The 24,677-nt window shown below is 40.0% G+C and overlaps 1 non-coding gene across 1 annotated transcript; it reads right to left on the minus strand.

Annotated features, from left to right (window-relative positions):
• Positions 1–17,300: 17,300 nt before the first annotated feature.
• LOC145400575 (5S ribosomal RNA) lies at positions 17,301–17,419 on the minus strand. Its single transcript, XR_013897459.1, has one exon. It is a non-coding gene; the product is annotated as a 5S ribosomal RNA (ribosomal RNA).
• Positions 17,420–24,677: the final 7,258 nt, after the last annotated feature.

Below are 24,677 nucleotides of genomic sequence, written 5' to 3' on the forward strand. Positions count from 1 at the left end.
AGGGAAGGAGAAAATAGACATAAATGATTACATAACCTATGGGGATACATCAGCAAGAGGACACTGCAAAAGACTGCATAAAAAGAGAGGTGATAAAGACGTAAGGAAATTTAGTTTCCCAAATCGAGCAAATGATCAGTGGAATGCATTACCGAATGAAATAGTGTGTGCCAAAACATTTCATAAATTTAAGGATATGTATGATAAATATGGTTTAAGACACGGGACAGTACGTGGTTTAAGACACGGGACAGTACGAGCTTGACTCATTCCTGTAAAGATACATTTAGGTAAGAACACACACACACACACACACACACACGTCCAATCCTATGACATAACTCACTTCCTGTATAGGTAAATACTGTGCACACACTTTTTTTTTAATACATTACTACTTAAAAAAAAAATGTTTTTAAGATTATAATCTCATGGTATGGGGAAACAGTTTGAAAGACTGGAGATCATAGGCAGCAGGAAATACAGACAGAGGGAGACAGTTCCAGAGTTGTATAAATGAAGGACTGGGAGTAACGGTTAACTCCTGCATTAGAGAGTTGGACAGAAAAGGGATGAGAGTTTGATGCTGTTTCCCCATACCATGAGATTATAATCTTAAAAACATTTTTTTTTTTTTTAAGTAGTAATGTATTAAAAAAAAAGTATGTGCACAGTATTTACCTATACAGGAAGTGAGTTACGCTCATAGGACTGGACGTGTGTGTGTGTGTGTGTGTGTGTGTGTTTTCTTACCTAAATGTATCTTAACAGGAATGAGTCAAGCTCGTACTGTCCCGTGTCTTAAACCATATTTATCACACATATCCTTAAATTTATGAACTGTTTTGGCACACACTATTTCATTCGGTAGTGCATTCCACTGATCATTTGCTCGATTTGGGAAACTAAATTTCCTTACGTCTTTATCACCTCTCTTTTTATGCAGTCTTTTGCAGTGTCCTCTTGCTGATGTATCCCCATAGATTATGTAATCATTTATGTCTATTTTCTCCTTCCCTGATATGCATTTATATATCATACTCATGTTTCCTCTTTTCCTTCTCTCCTGTAGTGTAGGCAAATTCAGTTTTTCTAGTCTTTCTTTGTAGCTTAGATCCCTTAAGCTTGGTACCTATCTTGTAGCGGCCCTTTGAACTTTTTCAATCTTATCTATTTGTTTTTTGTGATGAGGACTCCAGACTACTGATGCATACTCCAGGGCTGGTGTGATGAATGATGTTATTATCTTTCTTAGCATGTCTTCATTTATGTATGTGAATGGTATCCTCATATTTGCAAGCAGTGTATACATGTTCTGTACCTTCTCACCGATGTGGTCAGCCGGAGATGGTCTATTATTAATAATCATACCTAGGTCCTTCCCTCTTTCTGATGTGTGTAGTGTTTTATTTCCAACCTTATAATCCCAATCAGGTCTTTTTCCACTTTTTACCAAACTTGATTACATGACACTTGTCCACACTGAACTCCATTTCCCATGTACTGCTCCATTAATGAAGTTTATTTAATTCTTATTGTAGGTCTTTACAAGAGTCTGCATAAGTAACTGACCTTTGTATTTTTGCCTCATCGGCAAGCATATTTAGACAGTTTTCATTTCCAACGTTGATATTTGTATCATTTATATACACTAAAAACATGATTGATGCCAGCACGGAGCCCAGTGGAACTCCGCTAGTCACTTCTCTCCATGACTAGTAATTTCCCCTTAGTACTCTTCTCATTTCTTTTATTTTTTTTTTATTTTTTTTATTTTTTTAGAAAATCTTGCATCCAACAGTTCAGTTAGCCTCGAATTCCTCCTTGATGGTACAGTTTCCATAAAAGCCTTTATTGCGGTACTCTGCCAAATGCTTTCTTAAAATCTAAATAGATACTGTCCACCCATCCTTCTCTTTTCTGTAATGTTTCTGTTACTCTATCATAGTAGCTCAACAGATTAGTAACACAAGATTTTCTTTTTCTGAAACCAAACTGTCTTTCTGTTCTTCTAGATGATTTACCCAAGCTTTTCTTATCAGCTTTTCTAATACCTTGCTTACAACACTGGTTAGTGATACTGGTCAGTAGTTGAGTGGATTTTGTCTATTTCCTTTCCTGAATAAGGGAACAATGTTTGCTTTCTTCCAAATATCAGGTAGTTTACCTTGTCCCAAGGATTCCTTGAAAATTAAAAATAATGGTTTACTTACCTCCTTTGCACATTCATTTAGCACCCAGCACAAAATTTCATCAGGACCATTTGCTTTTCCTTTGTCTGATTTACTTAGCTCCTCCTGTATTTCTTTTTCTGTTATTTGTATATCTGGTAATATGTGTGGGCATGTCTGTTCCATATCATCCCTCTCAAAATCATTTTCTGTAAAAAAAGTGACTGGAATTCTTGTTTAGTGCTTCACAAATATCTTTCTCTTGTGTATAGGTGATCCCCTCATCCGTAATGGACTGTATTTTATCTTTTACTTTGGTTGTGTTTCTGTTGTAGCTGTAAAATAGCTTCGGTTGATCACTACTTTTATTTATGATATCCTCCTCCTTATTCTTGTATAATCGTTTCTTGCCTGTTTATAGTTGTTATATGCCCTCTGACTATTGTGTCTTCTGTATGTATTCCACAACAAATCTCTTTTTTCTTTTGATTTTTTACATTCTGTATTGAACCATTTATTTATTTTCTTTTCTGCTTCCTTGTGCTGTGGAATGTTCTTCTGGACTCCTATTTCATAAAGTTCACAGAATTTTTTATATATAGCATTAAAATCTTGTCCTCTAAGCTCCTTTTCCCAATCAATTTCTAAGAAGTACTTTTTTAGGTCATAATAGTTTTCCTTTTTATAATGTAGGCTCTTTTTGTAACTTTCATTGCTGTTAACTATGTCATATGTAATCCTGAAGTTGCATTATAGTACTGCATGGTCGCTTTTGCCAAATGAAGGGTGATACATTAAATTGTCAATATCGTTTTCTTGCCTAGTATACTGTATATAATGTTACGTCCCAGTCCCCACACTACCACAGGCTCCAGCAGCAGTAGTACAGTACAGGAAGGACGTTGCCCAGTGAGTTCTTCTTATGGTCATCCTTTAGGTGTGCGGTACACAAGATCAGCTGAGGCAAAAATAAACACTGGCTCCTTTAAGTTCACTGTCTTTATATTCCAAGTAATTCCACTTAATTCTTTTCAGTTTCACTGTTCTCACAAGCACTGGAGCTATACACACTTTACTGTTATTACACTTAATGCTCAACACTTCACTGTTTTTTCATCTTCCAATGATATCCAAAATTCAATAACCCGTCACTGTTTGCCACTGTTTTCACAAGTAGCAAAAATATACAATCTTCACCGACAGTAATTACACTTAATGCTTGCAAAGCAACTCTCCACAAACTTCACTAACAACACTGCGCCAAAACCGACTGCACTTCACTCAAACTGACTTGACACCCGACTATATTCCAAACTGACTGACTGACTAACTATGCTCTTCCCCATCCTTATATAAGCTTGCATTGTTCTAGAAACGTCCACTTCTCCAACATTCTAGGACATACTGTCTTGCATCAGCCCCTAGCAACAACAGTTACCAACTACGAGACATCAAAACATGCTAGAGTTTTCCTACATGACATAACACTAAATCATTAACCATACGAACTTAAATTACAATTTAACAAGCAATCACTTAAATAAAACATTATTGAGAAAAAGAGCACAAAAATAAATTAATGTTTAACTTACGAAATAACTACGCTCACAAACACCAGCCAAACTGGCAACTCTGACGACTCGTACCGAACTTACGGTACCAGAAAAGTCTCGAAGGTACAAGACTACCTAACTGGCATATCCCCCTTCATAACACTACCCCCTCCCTAGTCTTTGTCGTCCCGACAAAACTACACAATACATACAAACATAAACCTTAATCCTAATGAAGCATCTAACTTTTTTTTTTGTGAGGAAGAAGGAACCAAAGGCCATGAGCCAGCAATAACGGTTCCCTCCAAGAGAAAAACAAAATACAAGAGAGAGCCAAATTCAAGATCCGTTCATTTCGAGATGCCTGGACACACTGCGTTTGAAAGACTGGAGATCAAAGGCAGCAGGAAATACAGACAGAGGGAGACAGTTCCAGAGTTGACCTGTTGTATAAATGAAGGACTGGGAGTAACGGTTAACTCTTGCATTAGAGAGCTGGACAGAAAAGGGATGAGAGTTTGATGCTAGACGGGTGCTACACGCCCGTCGTAGAGGTGGAGGAATGCATGCAGACAATTCAGAGAAGTGACCATTAAAGTAGCGATAGAAAAGAGATAAAGATGCAACAGTGCGGCGAAGAGACGGACGTTGAAGGGTGTCAGTAAGAGGAGGAGAGTTAATGAGACGAAAAGCCTTTGACTCCACCCTATTGAGAAGAGCTGTATGTGGGAAGCCTCCCCACACATGAGAGTTGTACTCCACACAGGCGCGGATAAAACCCCTGTATAGAGTCAACAATTGTGCCGGGGATAAGAAAGAACGGAGTCAGCTTAGCACACCCAATCTCTTGGAAGCAGATTTTACAAGAGATGTAATATAATCTTTCCAAGATAAGTCCCGAGTAAATGAAACCCCAAGCATGTTCAAGGATGATGCAGGATTAAGCTGAATATTATTAAACATTATTGGGTATACCTGTGGAAGATTTAGACAGGTTGATGGGTGTAAGAACTGAGTCTTAGATGCATTAAAAACAAAAAGATTATTTTTACCCCAGTCAGAGATACGAGCCAAATCAGACATTAGGTGTGCCATTGCCTCATCCCTTGTTTCTTATCTTTCAACTTATCAGGTCTTCTTCTATGCCGCTTCCGACGATGTCCTTGTTCCTCCATGTAGTCCACTCCTCCAGGAAGGTCTTGATCCTCTTCTTGATTCACTTCTTCCCTCAGGAAACTGTCACCATCTTCTTGGTCCTCAACATCCTCGGCTGCGGGTGAGCACAATTCCTCAGAGACATCTCAGCTGTACTTTCCTGGCCCATGGTACTGCCACAGACGATTCACGTGTACCACCTTTGGGCGAGACTTCCTGCCTCCCCAAATCCGATATGTTACGTCTGATAGGCGGTCCAACACAGTGTAAGGCCCGTCCCATGGGCTCTGCAACTTTGGTGACTGTCCCTTCTTACGCTGAGGATTGTATAACCAGACTTGGTCACCATCCTTGAAGCTCACTTCACTTGCCTTGGCATCATACTTGCACTTCATCACTTCTCCTGAAAACTTGAGGGCTCCTCGCACTTGATGATGTACCTCACCCAGCTTTTCCTGAAGGTGCTTTGCATAGCCAGTGGTGTCTGTAGGCAGCTGTTCACCAGGTGGTCTTTCCATTAACAAGTCGACAGGTAAACGTAACTCGTGGCCCAACATCAGTCTTGCAGGAGTGTAGCCAGTAGAGTCGTGGGATGCAGACCGATATGCCATCAGCAAAGCAGGTAATTTCTGGTCCCAGTCTGTTTGTCCATCAATGCAGTACTTGGCCAGTTGTCCCAGGGTCCAGTTGAAATTCTCCACCATCCCATCTGACTGTGGCCTTAATGGGGTCTTCCTGTTCTTCTTGATCCCCAGTAACTTGCAGCACTCACGGAACACAGCAGACTCGAAGTTTCTACCCTGGTCTGAATGTAGCTCTTGTGGCATCCCAAAACGACAGAAAAACTGATCAACCAACACCTGAGAAACTGTCGCACCCTCTTGATCGGGGATGGCATAGGCTTCTGGCCACTTTGTGAAGTAGTCCATAGCGACACATATATACTGGTTTCCTCTCTCAGTGAGTGGCAAAGGTCCAGCAATGTCCAACCCGACTCCGTCGGTGCACCCACTTGGTACAGCTGGAGAGGGGCGCAACCATGTTTCTTGGGTTCCCTCTTGGCATGGCACACATCACAGGCCCGGCACCATGCTTCAACATCCTGACGCATGCCAATCCAGTAGAACCTCTGTCGCAGTTGGCTTAAAGTTTTCTTCACTCCCAGGTGCCCACTAGTGATCTGGTTATGGGACTCATCCAAGATCTCGGACCTCATCTTTTTCAGAACCACCAGTTGCCAATACTTGTTGAGGTCATCGGCTGTCTCCCACTGACGCTCCAGCAGCCCATTACTCAAACAAAGAAGGTCCCACTGACTTCAGGAGCTCCCGGTCACAGGGCCTAACCCAGAAACTCCCTCCAAAGATGGTCGCACTACACTCCACTGTAGCCACTTCAGCACCAGTTGCAAATCTGCATTGACCCCAGGTCCTCATCATCTGATGCCAGCCCCATCACTACAGTACAGCAGCATTTCTTCCTATGATTCCCATTCCTACTAAACTGCATGTCGTCTGCTCTTCTGTCTTCTCACACATCAAGGTTCTCCTGCATTTCTTCATTGGTGTGTCTTCTGCAGCCTTCTCATCATCCCAACCATTCTGATCCGCAAGTAACTCAAACTGTGCACGGTAAGCTTCCCAAGATACTCTACCATCAGATTCCTGAGGTTTCTTTTTAATTGGACCCCCATTATAGCCATGCACTTAACTGGTTTGGGGCCTAAAAACTGGGGCATCATAATTAAGTCCAGGACTTAAAATTTCTGCACTCTGATTATTCAACCTTGTAATGCAACCTTTAGATGCCTGGGATCCGTCAAGATTCACCATACACTGTCCATTCCCTTCATATACTCCCTGTACACTAACCTGAGGCTCAGCAGTGCAATATTTCTCTACAGCCTCAATTTTCTCACTAATTATTTTCACATGGTCGAGTACATGCTTCAACTGGTTATCTACACGCTGTCTGCACTCCTTCACTATTTCCTCACTAATCTTCAGCTGGTTCTCCACATGTTGTTTGCACTCTGTCACTATTTCCTCGCTAATTGTCTTCAGTTGTTCGTCTACATGCTGTTGACACTCTGTCACACTATTTCTTACCTCATACTTCTGTTGCTGTAGCTCAGCATATATCTCCTCCTTCAATTGTTCCTGTTCTTCCTTCATTTCCCCCATGAAAGCATCTAGCTGTCCCTTCATTCTTAGCTGTAATTCCCTCTGTTGCTCCTGTGGTGTCTCCTGAAGCTGTTCATATCGTTCTTTCTGTTCTTCGTTCTGTGCCTGCAATTGTTTTTTTATTTCTTTCTTCTGTGCCTGTAATTGTTCTTCAAGCTTTTTCTGTCCTGCATTCTGTGCTGTCTGTAGTTGGGCACTTTATGCTTGTAACTGTACTTGGAGTTTTTCCTGTCCTTCACTCTGTGCTTGTAGTTGTTCTTTGATTTCGTTTCAGTACTTTTTCTGTTCTTCACTTTGTGCCTCTAGTTTATCACTCTGTGCCTGTATTAGCTTCACTATTGTCGCCAGGGAAATTTCCTCCTCCTGTGCAGCTCTAGACCTTGTTTTCACACCTTCCGCTTCCATGTCGAAAGTTAGACTCACTGCAGCCCTGAAATAATCCCACTCCTGACACCAGTATTACATCCCAGTCCCCACACTGCCACAGGCTCCAACAGCAGTAGTACAGTACAGGAAGGACGTTGCCCAGTGAGTTGTTGTTCTTATGGTCAGCCTTTAGGTGTGCAGTACACAAGATCAGCTGAGGCAAAAATAAACACTGGCTCTTTTAAGTTCACTGTCTTTATTTTCCAAGTAATTCCACTTAATTCTTTTCAGTTTCACTGTTTTCACAAGCACTGGAGCTATACACACTTTACTAACTGTTATTACACTTAATGCTCAACACTTCACTGTTTTCTCATCTTCCAATGATATACAAACTTCAGTAACCCGTCACTGTTTGCCACTGTTTTCACAAGTACCAAAAATACACAATTTTCACCGACAGTAATTACACTTAATGCTTGCAAAGCAACTCTCCACAAACTTCACTAACAACACTGCACCAAAACCGACTACACTTCACTCAAACTGACTTGACACCCGACTATATTCCAAACTGACTGACTAACTATTCTCTTCCCCATCCTTATATAAGCTTGCATTGTTCTAGAAACGTCCACTTCTCCAACATTCTAGGACATACTGTCTTGCATCAGCCCCTAGCAACAACAGTTACCAACTACGAGACATCAAAACATGCTAAAGTTTTCCTACATGATATAACACTGTAAATCATTAACCATACTAACTTAAATTACATAATTTAACAAGCAATCACTTAATAAAACATTATTGAGAAAAAGAGCACAAAAATATATGAATATTTACCTTACGAAATAACTACGCTCACAAACACCAGCCAAACTGGCATCTCTAATGACTCGTACGGAACTTACGGTACCAGAAACGTCTCGAAGGTACAAGACTACCTAACTGGCAAATCCACCTTCATAACAATAAGATCTAGCACTGAGGCTGCATCGAGTCCTCTTTTTTCTGGTGCTTTCCCTTACATGTTGCATTAGGAAAAACTCCTGCACGAGATCCAGGAACTTTTGGTCCCAACAGCTTTCTTGGTTTATTATATCTAGAATATTCCAATTTATAATTCTATTAAAATCTCCAATTAGTATAATTCTTTCCGATTTCTCTTCCATTCTATGTAATAATACTCTTAAACTCTGAATTGCGCTCTGTCAGATCCTAAAATTCGCCTCTTTCCCATGTGTTTGATCTGGGTGGCATGTTCATTTTCATTCATTCATTGCCAGACGCCATGTATCCCACACGGGGTGGCCATGGGCTTAGAGTTATTTGTTTTAAAGGGAGGGGCACTAATCCTCCACCAACCCCACTTGACACGTAGGGATGCCAACAGCATCTGGTGTTCCCAGGCGGTCACCCATCCAAGTACTAACCAGACAGTACAAAATAATTGGCTACAACTACTTTCCCTTCAGATGTATTGATCTCTACTGCAATCAGTTCTATTTGTCAGGGTATATCTAGTTCTCTATCTTTAACTTTTAGTTTTTTTTTGTTAATATTATAATTCCTTCTCCTTTTTAAGTTCCTATCTATTCCCCATATATTGTATTCCTCTAATTTTTGGATGTCATTTGATATCCTTGGTGTTAATTTTGTTTCAGTTAGGCATGTTATATGTGGTTCATTTTCTCTGACAATCATTCATCTCTAATAATTTAGATACGATTCCATCCACATTTGAATACATCAACTTAATCATCTGATTTACATACTTGTCATGACTTGGTTTTACTACCTTCCTCCTTTTTATTCCCTCCTGTTTATGTACCACTTTCGAACATGCAATCCGATTACTTTGTAGAAAAAGGTATTCTCCTCCTCCTCTGATTTTCCCTGGTTCTTTGTTTTTGTTTCCTTCCTCTTCTCTCTCAGTAATTCCAGTTCCTCTTGTGTTATGCATCTTTTTATCCATACATTTTTGAAATCCTCTTTTTCCATGAGTTTCTTTGCATTTTTTAGTATCTCCTCCACAGTGTTTACACTCTGGAAGGTTACCTTTAGAGGCTTGACTTATTTCTCTCGTATTTCCCTAACGTTTTGTGTTCCTCTATGTCTTTGTTACAGATTTCCTCTGTTACTTCCTTCAGGATGCTCATTACATTTGCCGTTAGCTCCTTTTTGTCTCTCGAGATCTTGTTTCTTATTTCTTCCTCTTCCATACCAGTGATTATAGATTTGTTGATAACTACCGAATCTCTGACCAATTTAGGGTTGTTCTGGATGATTCTTTTCACTTCCTTTTTAATGCTTTTTTCTTCCACCCTTGTCTCTAAGTCTTTCTTTACTTTCACCATTTCTGCATAAGTGGTTTCTACATCAATTTTGTAGCCTTGCGCCGCTTCATTCACCTGTGTTATCTTCTCCTCAATATCACTGCTCTGATCTATTAGACTGCTTGGTTGCTTAATTGTCTCTATCATTTCTGAACTCTTCCATAATGCTCTCGTGGTTGACTACTGTACCTGCCATTTCACTAATTTTCCTCCTAAGTGAACCCACCTCTACTGTCAGCTCATCTATTGTTGTGTCTTTCTTGTTGATTTCTTTTCTATTTTTTCTGTTTCTTCCTTCTGCCAGTGCAGCTGTTTCTTGATTTCATCAATTTCATTCTGAGAAGCTATCTCTAATCTGCTTACTCGTTCCACCAGTTTAATGTACGGTAAGTCTCTATTTCAATCAGTTCTTGGTAGAAATCCTCATCCTGCTTTCTACCTTTATCCCTTTTCTTTTCCAAATTTGCTTTACTAATGTAGGCCATCATGTAGTAATAAGAGTACACACGCTACTTGCAGTGCATTCCCTGGCGCAGAGTAGCAGACTAAACAACTGATCAGCTGATCTTGCGAATTTTTACGCTACTTTGTGTGTGTGTGTGTGTGTGTGTGTGTGTGTGATAAATTAAATGCTTGAATACTATATTGCTCAACTCATATGTTCTTGGGCAAGTAGGCTAACATCATGATCACTGTCTGTATGCATGCTGTGTTTCTAAATGAACTGATACTCTTATCCAATGATTAAAGTTCATATGAAAAAATCATATGTAATGATATATTTACTAATGTATATAAATTATAACAGTAATAAAGTTACTTCAACACTATGGGCAACAAGCAGTTCTTCATCGTCTGTAAAGAAAGAAGGAAGGATCTGCACTGCAAACAGTAAGCCAGCTTCTGAAATAATGAAATAGTATTATGACTAGAATGAACATAAACTGCAATAAAACTGTAAGAAAGTAAAATTCAAGAGTGGGCCAGAGGAAAACAATTAAATTTACTGTGAGAAATGAATGACAAAAATGAATGCCTTGACAAGGTAGATTATTACTTGAAGGGCTGCAAGAAACCGTGCTGCTTGGAAAGCCGCCATTAGGTGAATAAGACCGACACATGCATGCATGTGTAAGGCTTTTCAGAATGAAATCAAACAAAACTCTTGATGTGAGTTCACAAGTCTAAATTTTTGCATGGTTTAACTTTTCTAGAGGACAACCCACCCAACATCACCTCCAATCTGGTACAATGGATGGAGTTCAAGTTGAGGGATAATGTCCTCCATAAAACCTCACAAGCCCACTTTACTCAAAAATCTATTTGTATTATAAGTAATGAGGGTGACATACGGTGGTTGAAGACTAGAATGTGTCATTAAAAGGAATAATATACTGTATGAATGGCGACTGATTATACATTGCTTAGTAACCACAATTTCTTAGGTTCCAGTACTATTCTTTTAGAGATCAATAGAACAGAATTTTAGATGTACAGTACAGAATTACTGTGCTTTGCCAACAGCCATAAAACTACACCCTTCTTGTTTCCAATACACTGTATGAGTATTCGTATATAAAAATATAGTGGGAATACCATGCTCACTCGTGTACAAGTGTATAACACTACAGTGACGCCAGTTTGGGAAGCCAAGCTAGACACTGTTGTCCACAACGACTGAATCTGTAGGAAGCCTATGTCCAGAACCTCTGGATGTAGGGATGGATAGAAAAGACAATAAGATATTAACAAACCTCTTTTTTTCTGGCATCACTGAGAGTGCTTTCTGTGTCCTGAAGATATTTTTAATAAAATAAGCTAAACTTTTGCATCTGGTTTTCGTGACTTTCATGAGATCGACGAGTGAAGAGCTAAGCTTGTTCCATGTTCCTTCATCAGGACTTAAGACTGCATACTGCTTGGCTTCATCTGCTAGATGATATAAAATATAACCAAAGTTGAATACTGTAATAGCTATAATTTCCTAACTGTTTGTATTATACATACATGTGCAGGGGGTAAATTAATATGGAATGCCAAAAGGGATATATAGCTATGTAAAGCAAATGAGAGGGAAAACTGTTACTGGAAGACCATCACCAATGGTTTGGGGGAGGAAAGTGGAACAATGTACGGTATTTAAGAAAAACTTATGGCAAAAAGCATGCCAGTTTGTAACCCTGGTCAAAGAAGTGTGGACAGCAACATGAAAATGTTTCAGCAATGGCCATGGATTTCCCAAGAGGAAACAATGTTTTGGACATGATGACGACTATGAAAACCTAGGATAAATAAGTAATATAGTGCAGTACGTACAAAGAGAGGATAGTGTTTGGAAACTCCCTGTACTGTTGTTTGCAGATGATACTGTGTTGTTGAGTGAAGACGAAGGGAAGCTGCAAGGCTTGGTGGATGAGTTTGAGAGAGTGTGTAAGAAACGGAATCTAAAAGTGAATGTAGGGAAGAGTAAAGTAATGGTCTTTGAGAGAGGTGAAGTTAGTGAATGTACAGCGAGGTTGGATGGTAAGGAATTGGAAAATGTGAGTACGTTTAAGTACTTGGGTAGTGTAATGAGTAAGGATGGAGGTTTGGAGGGTGAAGTGCTTGAAAAGGTACAGCAGGGAAGAAAAGTTGCTGGTTCTTTGAAAGCAGTGATAAGAAACAGGGAAGTGAGCATGGAAGTGAAAAAGTTACTACATGACAGTATTGTGATACCAACTCTAACATACGGAAGTGAAGCTTGGACATTGTTGGAAGGACACAAGTCAAGAGTGAGAGCAGTGGAAATGAGTTATTTAAGAGGAGCCTGTGGAGTCACGTGGAGAGACAGGCTGACGAATGAGGATATAAAGGAGCATTGTGGTGTTGATCTGGATGTGATTGGAAGCGTTATGAGGAACACACTGAGGTGGTTTGGCCATGTGGAGAGGATGGAGGGTGAAAGACTGACGAAGAGAGTGTATGTGAGTGAGGTGGAGGGGGGGAAGAGGGAGGGGGAGGCTGAGGATGAGATGGAAGGATGGGGTGGAGAGGTATATGAGAGAGGGGGGTGTGAGTTGGGAGCAGGGCAGTGAAATGGCGGGGGACAGGGCGACTTGGAGGCGATTTGTTTGTGGCCACCCCAAACGGGATTAAGGTGTCTGGCAATAGAAATAAACGTACAAAGTTTCTGTTCTTTAACTTCTTACCCGTGGGGATGGCTGGACCACACTGTGCCCTTCCCGCTGGGATAGCAGCGCTCTAAAGACACGATAAATTTGCTACTTCCAGGTCAATGGACGTATCACTTATCCTTTTCCCTTTTTTTTATATACTGTATATATTTTTAGTATGAGAACAGGTCATAAGGGATATTTCAAAGGGTAATGAACATGGAAAATTAGCGACCAAGTGCACGTGGGGTGTTGCCAGGTGATGAATTAGCTACTTCATAGCGGTATTAATTAGCCTTTTTTATATATATATTTTTAGTATAAGAATAGGCCATAGGGCACATTTCAATGGAAAAAGCAAATGGAAAAAACTGGCTGGGAGTTGTGTTGTGCGACCTGGCTGTGGCTATGCGGTGGAGAGGATATGGGAGGGGAGGTGGGGAGGCGAGGCAAACACAGAAAAATGGCTAAATTGGTATCACTGGATGTGAGTACTAGTGGTATTAGCAGAACTGCCTATAGCTACACACTGGCAGTACTAACAGATGATACAAGACTGCACTTTAAAGCCCGGGCAATTTAAAAAATCCCTGAATCACAAAAGTGACGCCCCGCGGTTTGGTACTTATGTAACGAGCATCACAAAAGTAACGGCCTGCGGGTTAGAGGTTAATACAGGAAAATTCGAAAGAACATCTTCTACAGAAAAAGAAGGATTATAAACTATCTTTTGCCTGTATGCATAGGTTCTATCCATTTTCCAGAATATAAGGTTGTTATCTTTGTCAGCTTTTCTTGCCTTGGCTTGAAGAATATCCAAGTGACTGCATACAGTTGCCTCATCCTCTTTTGATTGTAATGGACCAATCTGAAAGAGGAAGTTATTATTCTACTACTGTAACATGGTGCCATAAATAGAGTACATACATTTCTTTACACCTATAAAAGTTGGACAAAATTACATGCATTAAAGGGAGTCAATTCTAATATGGCACTATGTATAAGGCTGTAAAGGCAAACTGATTACAGTACTGTGAGTCATATGGAAAGCATGACATAGCCTACATTGCTTAAAGTTAATACAGGTACTGTACACTGAGTGAACGATTCAGCATAAATTTTACACGAGGATTTACTAGTACAGGTTTGTATTACCTGAGGCTTGATGCACTTTCTAAGACTCTGACTATCTTCTCCAGCTTCATTTCTTTTGCCTGTTCTTGCTTGGCCAGGACCTCCAAACTTGCTTTTCAGATACTGGATGGCATCAGATTGAACGAACCTTTCCAGCAATCCTGCAAAAGGTTATGGAGGTCAGATTTTAGGGTGGTCTGACTACAGTATTTCATACCCGATAACCCAGTGTTTGTGAATTCTGAATAATCTACTGAGCAGATCCTGCAAATACTGTCCAAATTAAAAAGAGTTTGAAACCCAGCAAGGGTATGTGATGACAAATTATTCCCCAATATGACCTGAAGTTTAGCCACAAGCTTGACTTCCTCTGATCTATTTACAGTAAAGTCGATTCCTTTTTACGGAGTATGCAAGTCATTTAACAGAGGCTCAAACACTTTTCCATAGGCGGGATCATATACCCTCATGAATTTACATCTCACAAGCAAACACAGAAATATCATAATATCTTTACTTCTATGTCTTACTGGTAGATTTCCAATTGTAGGATGCACTGCAGTAAATTATACTTCCCTCGCTTGGCTCCAATGGGGTTGCATAACTCAAACTCATCAAGATAAAGATGAAGCTGAAGAACTATGGATGCATTATCATCACCATGATTAAACAGACTACCATCACAACAGCCATATATCAGCATCTTGGTTTAAGTACACATTTGATTGTAGTAAATTAAACACATTGTTTCTTGTTATTACAGTTTTCAATAAGTCAGTGATGGGAATTTAATGAAATTTTGATTCCTTATCATGGCTAGCTTGAATATATTCCATTGCTGCTACTAATGGAAAATGTTCTTTTACAAAAGTGTTAAATTTAAACTTGGAATCTAATTTCAGGTTATTCTGATTAAACACTGTTCCTTCAAGAACTTTAGAAAAAGTTTCCGATCTAAAGGACTGGCACTATGTTCAGCAAGTCCTTTCTCAAATAATGACTTATAATATTCTGAGTAATTTACATGAAAATTTTCTTCAGAAACATGAGAATCCTGTACAGCATCAGGGAGCATGTGTGTGTGTGTGTGTGTGTGTGTGTGTTTTCAAAATAAATGAAGCAAAATGTTTCCTGAAAGTATCAGTGTCTATGTCCATTTCTTCATCTGCACTGTTATCTTCTGAAGTGTCACTATGCTCAGCATTTCTTCCTTGTGCAGGTACCAGTACAGGGGAAGGGGAACATTGAGGAAGATTAGAGAAAGAGAATGTTCCATGATTCCTTAAGTTATGTTTTTGATAGTTTTGTAAAGTTTTAAATCTTTTCCTACATGAAAGGATGTGACAGGTTATGCTAAGTCTTTTTCATGGTCATGCAATAATCTTAGGTGCTTAAAATATTGTGAAAAATTGTAATCTGGCAAGTGACAGAGAGAACAATTTAATTTATAACAGACCTTGGCTGAGATGAATGCTCCATTATCTGCAAGGAAAAAAATACTACAATACCTGGTAACACTTACCAATAAACTTTGTCATAAGTTCTTCAAGGCCAATAGACTGGAGCCAAGTGGCTACAGCAGTACAGTCCCAATTTATACTGTAGACATTTTTCATGAATCTGCAGGAAAATTATATTTAATATATAAATACAGTTTATCAAAAGTGGAAACCATACAGATACTGAATAGGCTGTGTCACCTCTAACATTTTGCACCCTATGCAAATAAGCATATATTAGTAGTCAAAGTCCTGTTATCCAGAAAGTAGTAGCCAGTGCTCAAAGGTCATGCTAGATTATCTAATATGCTGGATTTATTGGATGGCACAATAAATGCCGAAATAAAGTCCGGATATTCCTATTGATCAATAGGGGTGCACCGGATAGCAGCTAGTTTTTGCTTTTTGGCCAGACACCGGATAAACTGTATATAAAAGCAATTATCCAGCTGGAAATGAATGCATTGAAAGGAAAAAAATTCCAAAGAAAGTTAGGCTAGACCTATTAATGTTCTCTCATAGCATGTTATTGATATTTACCTTAAGTGTATTCTAAAACTTTGATTTATGGTCATCCATAATAGGCCTAGCATAATCAAAGCTAGGCTACTACTCAGTGGCGGCTCGTCTGTAGGCACTGTGGAACTGCGGCACCCCCTACTTTCACCCGATATACATGTTTATTTATTTATTTATACTTGCACAAGATATTTAATACTATTATCAATAATCTTTATACTAAATGTTAATGGCCATCCTCTCATTCCTAGAAAACAACAAAAATCTCTGTCTCTGGGACTGTCTACTCCACAGTTCCAATGATGGGGCGTCTGCTTTGTCGCGCGCATCCGCACATCTTAGAGGCAAGCGGGGAGAGCACTGTGGCTTAATGCTTATCCAGTGCCGATCTGGGTATCAATGGGGGAAGTGTTTACACATCATCCTGCATGGTGCTTAAGCACCGTCTGCTATATCATGAGTATTTGAATGTGATATATTGTAGATGATTAGATATCATACTAATAGAGACTACATTTATTAGTCATTGTTTTTTTCCAGAAACTTTATTGTGTTGAAGAATTTGAATTTATAATCATGGCCTCCTTGCTTCCCCAAGAAACACGTTCTGTGACAATGAGTGAATTTCAACAGCTTAATTTTTCACAGTAGTCTCGTCATGAGAAAGTTGCTATTAAGACACGTGGGTGTACCTCACCTGATATTCAAATATCTCAGCCAGGAATAAGCGACTATGAGAGGTATACCGTATTCATAGTTTTAATTAAGAATGGAACCAAAGGAAAAGTTGGCTCAATGGTTATGAAGTAAGAAATACATTATCTATTTTGTTTTCCATGTTTGCTGTTTGGAGGTGATGTACCATGGACAAAAGACGGTTTTAGAAATATAAACAAAGTGAAAGAAAAAACTGAAAAGCATGAAAAGGCAAAAAACTATATTGAAAATGTGGTTTCATTATCGCTTTTAAGATGCTCAGTTATTAAAGAAAAACTTGGTGAGGCTACAGACTTTTGATAAATGAGCATAACAGAATGGTTAGCAAGAAGTGAAACTTTATCCAAGATAGCTAATAGACTGGATTACATTTTGTGGAAACTTTGAAATTCATTTTCATTCATTCATTGCCAGACGCCATGTATCCCAAATGGGGTGGCCAAGGGCTTAGAGTTAACTGTTTTACAGGGAGAGGCACTAATCCTCCACCAACCCCACTTGACACGTAGGGATGCCAACAGCATCTGGTGTTCCCAGGCGGTCACCCATCCAGGTACTAACCAGACCCAACGTTGCTTAACTTCGCTGATCGGACGGGAAGCGGTGTACTCAACGTGGTATGGCCGTTACGTGGACATAATGAAAATGATGATTCCGTAAATCCAGGTGTATTTAGGGGATTAATAATCTTTGCATCTATACACCCAGATTTTTTAACCTGAGGCATCCCATCAACGTGTACTGTTCTTACCCCCCCTGTGGCGGGGGGGACATCCCCCTGTGGCGGGGGGGACACAACCTGGTCGCACTATGGGGTGGTACTACTACTCTGCGGCCAGGTTGTGTTAGGAAGAATACTGCCACCGTATTCCCTGCGTGTCGTAAAAGGCGACTAAAAGGGGCAGGGTGAGGGGACTAGGGACCCCCTCCTCTGTTTTGTAGTTCCTAAAAAGAGACAGGCCAGAGAAAGGGATGGGGGATGGAGTTATCCCCGTACCCTGAAGATTGGGTCTATGAATGTGCGTGGATGTAGTACGATTGAGGCTAAAAGGGAGGAGATTGGGAGAATGTTTGTGAGAAGAAAGTTGGATGTGTTAGCTTTGAGTGAAACGAAGATGAAAGGGAAGGGGGAATCTATGTTTGGAAGTGTGAATGGAAGATTGTCAGGTGTTGATAGAGGAAGGGCAAGAGAAGGTGTGGCCTTGTTAGTGAGTCCGGAAGTTCAGCAATGTGTGATTGAATGGAAGGAGGTGTCATCGAGACTGATGTGGGCGAAAGCGAAATTTGAACGTGAGTTGTGGGTGTTTGTGAGTGCATATGGGCCTGGTAGTGAAAGGGATGAACAAGAGAGGGAGTCTTTCTGGAATGATGTTGATGAGTGTCTGCAGAGTTTTGAAGCGAATGTGAATGTGGTAATGATGGGAGATCTGAATGCTAGAGTGGGAAATGTAGCAGTTGAAGGCGTAGTTGGTATGCATGGTGTGCCTGGAAGAAATGAAAATGGGGAACGACTGATAGCGATGTGTGTTGAGCGAGAGATGGTGATGGGGAATACGCTGTTTGAGAAGAAAGATATTTATAAGTATACATGGGTGAGACAGGAGGGTGGAAGGGTTGTTGATAGAGCCTTGATGGACTATGTGGTTGTGTCTAGGAATGTAATAGGAAGATTGTTGGATGTGAGAGTTCTGAGAGGGGAGGGTGGAGGTATGTCTGACCACTACCTGGTGGAGGGAAAGTTAAGAGTAGGTAAGAGATGGATGAGAGCTAGGAGGGTTAGGTGTGGCAGGGAGGTTTTGAAAGTGAGTGAGTTGGATAAAAGAGAGAAAAAAGATAGAGTATCAGGAGAAATTGAAAGATGAGTGGAACGCAGTGAAAGATCGGGAAAATGGCAGCGTGGAGGAGGAATGGCAGTTGTTTAAGAGTGCTGTGGTGGGGCATGCAGAAGAGGTGTGTGGTGTGAGACGTGTGGGTGGTGGTGTAAGAAAAGGAAGTGAATGGTGGTGCGAGGAAGTAAGTATGGCTGTCGCTGAGAAGAGACGTGCATATGAAGTGTGGCTGCAGAGGAAGGATGAGATGTCATATGAAAGGTATAAGGAGAAGAGGAATAGAGCGAGAAGGGCTGTGCGTGATGCTAAAGTGGCAGCAGATGAGAGGTGGGGTAGGCGGCTGACAGAGAATTTTCAGCAGAATAAGAAAATGTTTTGGAAGGAGGTGAAAAGGGTGCGAAAGGGAGAGTCTGGGAAGGAAGAACGAGTAAAAGCAGAGGATGGAAGGATGTTAATTGAGATGGATGCAGTAAGGAAGAGATGGGCAGAGTATTTTGAAAGATTGTTAAATGTAGAGGAGGAAAGGGTGGCTGAGATTGTGGCGGATGGAAGGGTGCAAGGAATAAATGTGTTGGGAGAGTTGAATGATTCTTTGATCACGAAGGAGGAAGTGGAGAAGGCAGTAAAGGAGATGAAAGCAGGGAAAGCTGCAGGTATGGATGGGTGTGCTGTGGAATGCCTGAAGGGTGGTGGAGTGACTATTGTCGACTGGTTAGTAAGATTGTTGAATGTGTGCTTTGAGAAAGGTATGGTGCCAATTGACTGGGCAAGTGCTTGTGTGGTCCCGTTGTATAAAGGCAAGGGTGATAAGTATGAATGTACTAGCTTTAGGGGTATAAGTCTGTTGAGTGTTGTAGGTAAGGTGTATGGTAGAGTGTTAATTATGAGAGTTAGAGAGGGTACAGAGGGAGTAATTAGTGATGAGCAGTGTGGCTTTAGGAGAGGGAGGGGATGCGTTGATCAGGTGTTTGCTGTGAGACAAGTGTGTGAAAAGTATTTAGCGAAAGGCAAGGATGTGTTTTGGGCATTTATGGATTTAGAGAAAGCGTATGATAGAATTGATAGGGAGGCTTTGTGGACTGTTTTAAGATTGTATGGACTTGATGGTAGGTTACTAAAAGGGGTGAAAAGTTTTTATGTAAATAGTAGAGCGTGTGTAAGAGTGGGAAATGCTGTGAGTGATTGGTTTCCCGTGAGAGTGGGGCTGCGACAGGGATGTGTGATGTCGCCTTGGTTGTTTAATATTTACATGGATGGTGTTGTAAGGGAGGTGAATGCAAGAGTTTTAGGTGGTCTGAGTCTGGTAAATGTTGATGGAGGAGAGTGGAATCTGAAGCAGCTGCTGTTTGCAGATGATACTGCACTGGTGACTGATTCAGAGGAGAGATTGAGAGAGTTGGTAGAGGAGTTTGGAAGGGTGTGTGAAAGGAGGAAATTGAAAGTAAATGAGAATAAGAGTAAAGTGATGAAGTGTACGAGGTTGATAGATGGTAGGGGGATGAATATAGTTTTGAATGGTGAGTTGTTTTGAGGAGGTAGATTGTTTTAAATATCTAGGGTCACATGTTGCTGTGGATGGAAGAATAGATGCAGAAGTGAAGTTTAGAATAAATGAAGTAGGAAAGGTGCTGGGAGGAATGAAAAAAGTGTTTAAATGTCGTTCGCTTAGAATGGATGTAAAGAGAAGGCTGTATGAGGGTGTTGTGGTACCGACTGCATTATATGGGTCTGAAACATGGAATATGGGTGTAGCAGAGAGGAAAAGTTTGAATGTAATGGAGATGAGATGTCTGAGGAGTATGTGTGGAGTGACGCGTATGGATCGGGTGCGAAATGATGAAGTGCGAAGGAGAACTGGAGTTGTTCGGGAGATGGCTGGTAGAGTTGAGTAGAGGGTGTTGCAATGGTTTGGGCATGTGGAGAGAATGGATAATGAGCGATTGGTGAAAAAGATAACTAGATCTGATGTGAGAGGTGTAAGGCTGAGAGGAAGACCACGAATAGGATGGATGGACAGTGTGAAGAGCGCTGGATGCGAGAGGGATGTCTGTTGAGCAAGGAAGAGTGGCTGTGCGTGACAGAAATAAATGGAGAGAAATTGTGAATGAATAAGTGATGACGCAGCCCTGAGGGGATATTCTCCCGCATTTGGTCTGATCAGCTAGTCAGGTCAGGTGCGGGTAAGGGGATGGGTCTGTTATGATGTGGCAGGGGTAAACCAGTTCTGCTGTCGGGCCCTGCTGCGGATGTCATTGATTGCATTGCCCAGTTGACCCTTGTGCGGTGTGGTGCGGTGAGGATCTGTCCGTTCTCCCCTTTGGGGCTAAGATGCGAATGAATGTGTTTGAATGGATGAGTAAATGGAGAGTGAGTCGTCCTGTCTCGGCTACCTCCCTTTCCTTGGGGGAAGCAGCCTAGGTATATAGATAGATAGATCCTTAAATTTGTGCATTGTTTTGGCGCACACTATTTCATTCGGTAATGCATTCCAATGATCAATTGCTCTGTTTGGGAAACAATCTCCTTACGTCTTTATCACCTCTCTTCTTATGCAGTTTTTTGCAGTGTCCTCTTGCTGATGCTTCTCCATATGTTAAGTACTCATGTCTATTTTCTGCTTCCCTGATATGCATTTATATAGCATTATCATGTCACCTCTTTTCCTTCTCTCCTGCAGTGTTGGTAGATTCAGTTTATTTAGTCTTTCTTCGTAGCTTAGATCCCATAAGCTTGGTATCCATCTTGTAGCGGCCCTTTGAACTTTTTCAATCTTGTCTATGTGTTTTTTGAGATGAGGACTCCAGACTACTGATGCATACCCCAGGGTTGGCCTGATGAATGTTATTATCCTTCTTAGCTGTCTTCATTTATGTATGTGAATGCTATTCCCATATTTGCAAGCAGTGTACCTTCTCACTGATGTGGTCAGCCGGAGATAGTCTGTTATTGATAATCACACCTAGGTCCTTCTCACTTTCTGATGTGTGTAGGGTTTTATTTCCTAACGTATAATCCCAATGAGGTCTTTTTCCACTTTTACCAAACTTCATTACATGACACTTGTCCACATTGAATTCCATTTTCCATGTATTACTCCATTCATGAAGTTTATTTAATTCTTCTTGTAGCTCTTTACAAGAGTCTGTGTTAGTAATTCTCCTTTGTATTTTTGCATCATCTGCAAACAAATTTAGATAGCTTTCATTTCCAGTGTTACTGTCTGTATCATTTATATACACTAAAAACATGATGGGTGCCAGCACTGAGCTCTGTGGTACTCCACTAGTCACTTCTTTCCATGATGAGTAGTTTCCTCTTAGTACTGTTCTAATTTCTCTTATTATGAGAAAATCTTGCATCCAACAAAAGAGTTTGCCTCGAATTCCTCCTTCATGGTACAGTTTCCATAAAAGTGTTTGGTGTGGTACTGTGTCAAATGCTTTCTTGAAATCTAAATAGATACTGTCCACCCATCCTTCTCTTTCCTGTATTGTGTCTGTTACTCTGTCATAGTAGCTCAACAGATTAGTAACACATGATTTTCCTTTTCTGAAACCAAACTGTCTTTCTGTTATCATATTGTGTTCTTCTAGATGATTTACCCAAGCTTTTCTTATAAGCTTTTCTAATACTTTGTTACAACACTGGTCAGTGATACTGGTCGGTAGTTGAGTGGATTTTGTCTATTCCCTTTCTTGAATAAGGGGACAATATTTGCTTTCTTCCAAATATCAGGTAGTTTACCTTGACTCAAGGATTTCTTGAAAATTAAAAATAATGGTTTACTTAACTCCTTTGCACATTCTCGTAGCACCCAACATGAAATTTCATCAGGACCATTTGCTTTTCCTCTGTCTAATTTACTTAACTCCTCCTGTATTACTTTTTCTGATATTTGTAAATCTGGTAGTATGTGTGGGCATGCATGTTCCACATAGTCCCCCTCAAAATTTTTTTCTTCTGTAAAAACTTATTGGAAATTCTTATTCAGTGCTTCACAAATATCTTTCTCTTGTGTATAGGTGATTCCCTCGTCCGTAATGGATTGTATTATATCTTTTACTTTGGTTTTGCTTCTGATGTAGCTGTAAAATATCTTCGGTTCATCACTACTTTTATTGATGATGTCCTCCTCAAACTGTTTTTGGGCTTCCCTCCTTATTCTTGTGTAATCGTTTCTTGCCTGTTTGTAATTATTATATGCCCCTTCACTATTGTGTCTTCTGTATCTATTCCACAACAAATCTCTTCTTTCTTTTGATTTTTTACATTCTGTATTGAACCATTTCTGTATTTTCTTATCTGCTTCTTTGAGCTGTGGGATGTACTTCTGGACTCCTATTTCATAAAATTCACAGAATTTTTTATATACAGCATTTAAATCTTGTCCTCTAAGCTCATTTTCCCAATCAACTTCTATGAAATAATTCTTTAAGTCATAATAATTTCCCTTTTTATAGTTTAGACTCTTTTTGTAACTTTCATTGCTGTTAACTATGTCATAAGCTATCCTGAAGTTGCAATATAGTACTGGATGATCGCTTTTGCCGAATGGAGGGTGATATATTAAACTGTCAATATCATTTTCTTGCCTAGTAAATATGAGATCTAGCATTGAAGGTACATCGAGACCTCTTTTTTGGTGGTTTCCCTCACATGTTGCTTTAGGAAAAACTCTTGCACGAGATCCAGGAGATTTTGGTCCCAACAGCTTTCTTGGCTAATTATATCTAGAGTATTCCAATTTATATTTGTATTAAAATCTCCAGTTAGTATAATTCTTTCCGATTTCTCTTCCATTTTATGTAGTAATGCTCTTAAACTCTGAATTGTACTCTCTTCTAGGTCCTCATATTCGTCTCTTTCCCATATGTTTGATCTGGGTGGCATGTACATATTGGCTACAATTACTTTCCCTTCAGATGTGTTGATCTCTACTGCAATCAGCTCTACTTATGAGGGTATATCTACTTTTATTTCATTGACTTTTAGATTTTTCTTAGTTAATATAATTCCTCCTCCTTTTTTTAGTTTCTATCTCTTCTCCATATATTATATTCCTCTAAGTTTAGTATGTCATTTGATATCCTTGGTGTTAATTTTGTTTCAGTTAGGCATATTATATGTGGTTCATTTTCTCTGACATTCATCTCTAATAATTTAGATACCATTCCATCCACATTTGAGTACATCAACTTTATCATCTTGTTTATATACTTGTCATGACATAATTCTACTACTTTCTCCTTTTCATTCCCTCCTGTTTATGTACCACTTTCGTACCTGCAATCCTATTGTAAAAAAAAGATGTGTTCCTTTCTTCCTCTGATCTTCCCTCATTTTTTTGTTTTTGCTTCCTCCCTCTTCTCTTTCAGTAATTCCAGTTCCTCTTGTGTTGGGCATTTTTTTATCCATACATTTTTGAACTCCTCATTTTCCATAAGATTCTTTGCATTTGTGAAAAATAATTAATAGTTGGCAACTACCATTCTATGAGGGAGGCAGATCCTGCCGCACACCACACTCTGTTCCTCGTCACTCTCAAGCGAACACGGTTGTATATGCGCACCATAAGGACTCTTGCTTGCTCAAGCAATTACACTAAGCAGCCTCATCGTCATCGGTTAACGATCAATCCCTCTTCACTAGCTAAGCAACCTTTACGAATTGGCCAATTCAAGGGGGGATTAGCTATGAGATAGAAGAGAAATAGTTATTATAGGTGAGTTAAGGTTTAGTTACGTTTTGCCTAACTCTATAAGACTTTTTTTTTTTTTTTAATGTGAGGAAGAAGGAATCAAAGGCAATGAGCCCGCAGTACTGTTCCCTCCAAGAGAAAAACAAAATACAAGAGAGAGCCAAATTCAAGATCCATTCATTTCGAGATGCCTGGACACACTGCGTTTGAAAGACTGGAGATCATAGGAAGCAGGAAATACAGACAGAGGGAGACAGCTCCAGAGTTGACCTGTCGCATAAATGAAGGACTGGGAGTCTCGGTTGACTCTTGCATTAGAGAGTTGGACAGAAAAGAGGTGAGTTTGCTGCTAGACGGGTGCT

The sequence above is a fragment of the Coenobita brevimanus genome, chromosome 52, assembly GCF_032717465.1.
Source record: "Coenobita brevimanus isolate Jiangsu-jjx chromosome 52, ASM3271746v2, whole genome shotgun sequence".
Taxonomy (NCBI): Eukaryota; Metazoa; Arthropoda; class Malacostraca; order Decapoda; family Coenobitidae; genus Coenobita; species Coenobita brevimanus.